Source organism: Triticum aestivum, chromosome 2A (assembly GCF_018294505.1).
Source record: "Triticum aestivum cultivar Chinese Spring chromosome 2A, IWGSC CS RefSeq v2.1, whole genome shotgun sequence".
Lineage (NCBI taxonomy): Eukaryota > Viridiplantae > Streptophyta > Magnoliopsida > Poales > Poaceae > Triticum > Triticum aestivum.
In genome coordinates this window covers 617446721-617452069 of record NC_057797.1, presented here as the reverse complement: position 1 = coordinate 617452069, position 5349 = coordinate 617446721, and positions in this window count along the sequence as shown.

The window sequence follows — 5349 nt, the reverse complement described above, 5'->3', positions numbered from 1 at the left end:
GCTCTGTGAAGCCGGAAGATTGGTTAATCGACAACTCCACGGCGGTTAGCATAGCAAACGGCAACAGGCGCGTTGCCATGAAGTACTTGCCCCTCATGCTGCAAGGCACGGCGTGGACCTGGCTCAACAGCCTCAAGCCATACAACATCAACAGCTGGCTAGATTTCACAGCAGCCTTCGTCCGCAACTTCACCAGCACCTACAAGCGGGCTCCCAAGCCCAGACAGCTCTCCTTGTGCGTACAAGGCCCCGCCGAGTCTACTCGCGACTACCTCACACGTTGGGCCGAGCTCCGCAACTCTCGCGAAGGGGTGCACGAGGTGCAAGCCATAGAATACTTCACTGCCGGGTGCCGAGAAGGCACCCTCCTCAAGCACAAGCTCCTCTGCGACGAGCCGACTACGCTCGACGAGCTTCTGGTCATAGCGGACAAGTACGCCACCGCCGACTCCTCAATGAAGACCGAACTCCGGGTAGACGCGTTTGGGAAGGTACTCAACCCGGCACCCAAGACGCCGGCTGGGGACTCCGGGCGACGCCCACACCAGAACGACCACAAGCGCAAGGGCCATGTGCCGCCTTCCGCCAGTTGGCAGGTGGCCATAGTCGAAGACGAGCGGCCCAAAGGGCGGCCCGCGCCCAAGAAACCCAAGGGCGGCAGGCCGGCTTGGCAGCCGGCCTTCTCCTACGAGCAAACTCTCGACGCCCCGTGCAAGTTCCACAGCGGCGCGAAGCCGTCCAACCACACGACCCGAAAGTGCCACTGGCTCACCCGAATCTCCAAAGGCGAAGGGCTCGCGCCGCCTCCACCTGCCGGTCCGCCGCCTCCGGCTCCGCAGCCACCGACCGCTCGGCCCGCAGTCGGAGCCGTGCACGATGAGTTCCCCAACGAACATGCCTCCTATGTCATCTTTACAAGCCAGCCCGAAGACCGGCGCAGCAAACGCCGAGAGCACCAGGAAGTCAGCATGGTCGCTGCCAACCCCGCCGAGCACATGCACTGGTCAGAAAAACCTATCAGCTGGAGCCGGGCCGACCACCCAGAGGTGATGCCATCTCCCGGCTCTTATGCGTTGGTTCTGGATGCCACCCTTGCAACGGACAGACGCGCCGCCCGTTTCTCCCGCGTGCTGATAGACGGCGGGAGCAGCATCAACATCCTGTACCGTGACACCCTGGAGAAGCTGAATGTCAAGGCAAAGCAACTCATGCCTACTTGGACTGTGTTCCATGGCATTGTACCCGGCCTGTCATGCGCCCCCATTGTCAAGGTCAAGATTGATGTACTCTTTGGGCACAAGGAGCATTTCCGCCGAGAAGCGATCTGGTTTGAAGTGGTGGACCTGGAGAGCCCCTACCATGCATTGCTTGGCCGACCTGCCTTGGCCAGGGTCATGGCAGTTCCCCACTATGCTTACCTCAAGATGAAGATGCCGAGCACCAAGGGCGTCATCACCATAGCCGGTGATTACAAGAAATCTTCCGAGTGCGCAGCGGCCAGCAGCCGGCTGGCCGAGTCCCTTGTGATTGCCGAAGAAAAGAAGATGTTGAACCGAGTCGTTGCCATGGCCGGCAAATAGTCGGCCTTGTCCCCCGATCCCAAGGAGTATGATGCTCAAGGATCTTTCCAGCCGGCCAAGGAGACGAAGAAGATACCTCTTGAACCCGAGCACCCAGAGAGGTTTGCCGTCATCGGGGCAAACCTAAACAGCAAATAGGAAGGCGAGCTCGCCGATTTCCTTCATGAGAATCGGGACATCTTTGCATGGTCCCCCAAGGACATGCTGGGTGTTCCGAAGGAATTCGCCGAGCACAAACTACACGTCCGAGAAGACGCAAAACCAGTCAAACAACCCCTCTGCCGACTGTCGGAGGAGAAGAGAAGGATTGTAGGAGAAGAGATAGCCCGGCTTCTGGCGGCCGGCTTCATTATGGAAGTTTTCTTTCCAAAGTGGCTCGCCAACCCGGTCCTCGTGTTAAAGAAGAATAACAAGTGGCGCATGTGCATAGACTACACGAGCCTCAACAAGGCCTGCCCCAAAGATCCCTTTGCCCTGCCAAGGATTGATCAAGTGATAGACTCCACGGCCGGATGCGAGCTGTTGAGTTTCTTGGATGCTTACTCAGGATACCACCAGATAAAGTTAGATCTGGCAGACCGCCTGAAGACTGCCTTCATCACGCCATTCGGAGCCTTTTGCTACCTAACTACGACATTCGGCTTGAGAAATGCCGGTGCCACTTTTCAGCGTTGCATGCAGAAGTGCCTCCTCAAGCAGCTCGGCAGAAACGCCCACGTCTACGTAGACGACATTGTGGTGAAGACGGAGAAGCGCGGCACCTTGCTGGAAGACCTCAAGGAAACATTTGAGAACCTATGCCGGTTCCAAATCAAGCTCAACCCCGAGAAGTGCGTGTCCGGAGTGCCAGCCGGCCAGCTCCTAGGCTTCCTGGTCTCCGAACGCGGCATCGAATGCAACCCAGTAAAGATCAAGGCCATTGAGAGAATGGCGATTCCCACCAAACTTCGAGATGTCCAGAAGTTCATCGGATGCTTGGCCTCCCTGAACCGCTTCATCAGCCGGCTCGGAGAGAAAGCTCTCCCCCTCTACCGCCTTATGAAGAAGACCACTCACTTCGAGTGGAATGACCAAGCCGACCAAGCTTTTCACGAGCTGAAGAAGATGCTGGCCACGCCGCCTGTCCTGGCGGCGCCGACTGAGAAAGAGCCCATGCTCCTCTACATTGCCGCAACCAGCCGGGTGGTGAGCACCGTCATCGTAGTCCAACGACCAGAAGAGGACCGAGCCCAGCCGGTCCAGAGGCCGGTGTACTATTTGAGCGAGGTGCTGTCTACCTCGAAGCAGAACTACCCGCACTACCAGAAGATGTGCTATGGCGTGTACTTCACCGCCAAGAAACTGAAGCCCTACTTCCAAGAGCATCCCATCACAGTCATATGCACCGCCCCGCTGGCCGAGATCATAGGCAGCCGGGATGCATCCGGCCGGGTGGCGAAATGGGCCATCGAGCTGGCCCCTTACACGATCTTCTACCAGCCTCGCACCGCCATCAAGTCCCAAGAATTGGCGGACTTCCTCGTCGACTGGGCCGAGACCCAGTACCTGCCGCCAGCTCCCGACTCCACTCATTGGCGCATGCACTTCGATGGGTCCAAGATGCGCACCGGCTTGGGATCCGGCGTCATCCTCACCTCTCCCCAAGGCAACAAGCTTAGATACACGCTGCAAATTCACTTTTCCGCCTCCAACAACGTGGCCGAGTATGAGGCGCTCATACACGGGCTCCGGCTTGCCAAAGAACTCGGCATTCGCCGGATCCTATGTTATGGCGACTCGGACTTGGTGGTCCAGCAATCATCCGGCGACTGGGATGCCAAGGACGCAAATATGGCAAGCTACCGCTCCCTCGTTCAGCAGATCAGTGGGTATTTTGAAGGATGCGAGTTCCTCCATGTACCGCGAGCCGACAACGAGCCAGCTGATGCCCTGGCTCGAATAGGCTCCACTCGGCAAGCAATACCAACCGGCGTCTCTCTACAACGCCTCCTCAAGCCGTCTATCCAGCCATCTCCAGAGTCCGATTCCATCTTCGTGCCGCCTGACCCTGATGCAGCCGGGTCCAGCTCGAAGAACCAAGCGGGTGACCCGGGGACTTCGATAGTCGGCCCGGGGACATCAGTAGGCGGCTCGGGGACTCCCGTAGTTATGCCTGTTGGGTTTCGTAGTAATTTCAAAAAATTTCCTACGCACACGCAAGATCATGGTGATGCATAGCAATGAGAGGGGGAGAGTGTGATCTACGTACCCTTGTAGATCGACAACGGAAGCGTTAACTTGGTTGATGTAGTCATACGTCTTCACGACCCGACCGATCAAGCACCGAAACTACGGCACCTCCGAGTTCTAGCACACGTTTAGCTCGATGACGATCCCCGGACTCCGATCCAGCAAAGTGTCGGGGAAGAGTTCCGTCAGCACGACGGCGTGGTGACGATCTTGATGTACTACTGTTGTAGGGCTTCGCCTAAGCACCGCTACAATATTATCGAGGACTATGGTGGAAGGGGGCACCGCACACGGCTAAGAATATGATCACGTGGATCAACTTGTGTCTCTAGGGGGTGTCCCTGCCTCCGTATATAAAGGCTCAAGGGGGGGGGGGGCGGCCAGCCAAGGTGAGGCGCGCCAGGAGGAGTTCTACTCCCTCTGGGAGTAGGACTCCCCCCTTTCCTAGTTGGAATAGGATTCGTGGAGGGGGGGAAAGAGGAGAGAGAGGAGGAAGGGGGGGGGCCCTCTCCTTGTCCAATTCGGACCAAGGGGAGGGGGAGGGGCGCGCGGCCCATCTCTGGCCACCTCTCCTCTCTTCCACTAAGGCCCACTAAGGCTCATATACCTCCCGGGGGGGTTCCGGTAACCTCCCGGTACTCCGGTAAAATCCCGATTTCACCCGGAACACTTCCGATATCCAAACATAGGCTTCCAATATATCAATCTTTATGTCTCGACCATTTTGAGACTCCTCGTCATGTCCGTGATCACATCCAGGACTCTGAACAACCTTCGGTACATCCAAATGCATAAACTCATAATATAACTGTCATCGTAACCTTAAGCGTGCGGACCCTACGGGTTCGAGAACAATGTAGACATGACCGAGACACGTCTCCGGTCAATAAACAATAGCGGAACCTGGATGCTCATATTGGCTCCTACATATTCTACGAAGATCTTTTATCGGTCAGACCGCATAACAACATACGTTGTTCCCTTTGTCATCGGTATGTTACTTGCCCGAGATTCGATCGTCGGTATCCCATACCTAGTTCAATCTCGTTACTGGCAAGTCTCTTTACTCATTCTGTAATACATCATCCCGCAACTAAATCATTAGTTGCAATGCTTGCAAGGCTTAAGTGATGTGCATTACCGAGAGGGCCCAGAGATACCTCTCCGACAATCGGAGTGACAAATCCTAATCTCGAAATACGCCAACCCAACATGTACCTTTGGAGACACCTGTAGAGCTCCTTTATAATCACCCAGTTACGTTGTGACGTTTGGTAGCACACAAAGTGTTCCTCTGGCAAACGGGAGTTGCATAATCTCATAGTCATAGGAACATGTATAAGTCATGAAGAAAGCAATAGCAACATACTAAACGATCGGGTGCTAAGCTAATGGAATGGGTCATGTCAATCAGATCATTCAACTAATGATGTGATCCCGTTAATCAAATAACAACTCTTTTTTCATGGTTAGGAAACATAACCATCTTTGATTAACGAGCTAGTCAAGTAGAGGCATACTAGTGACACTCTGTTTGTCT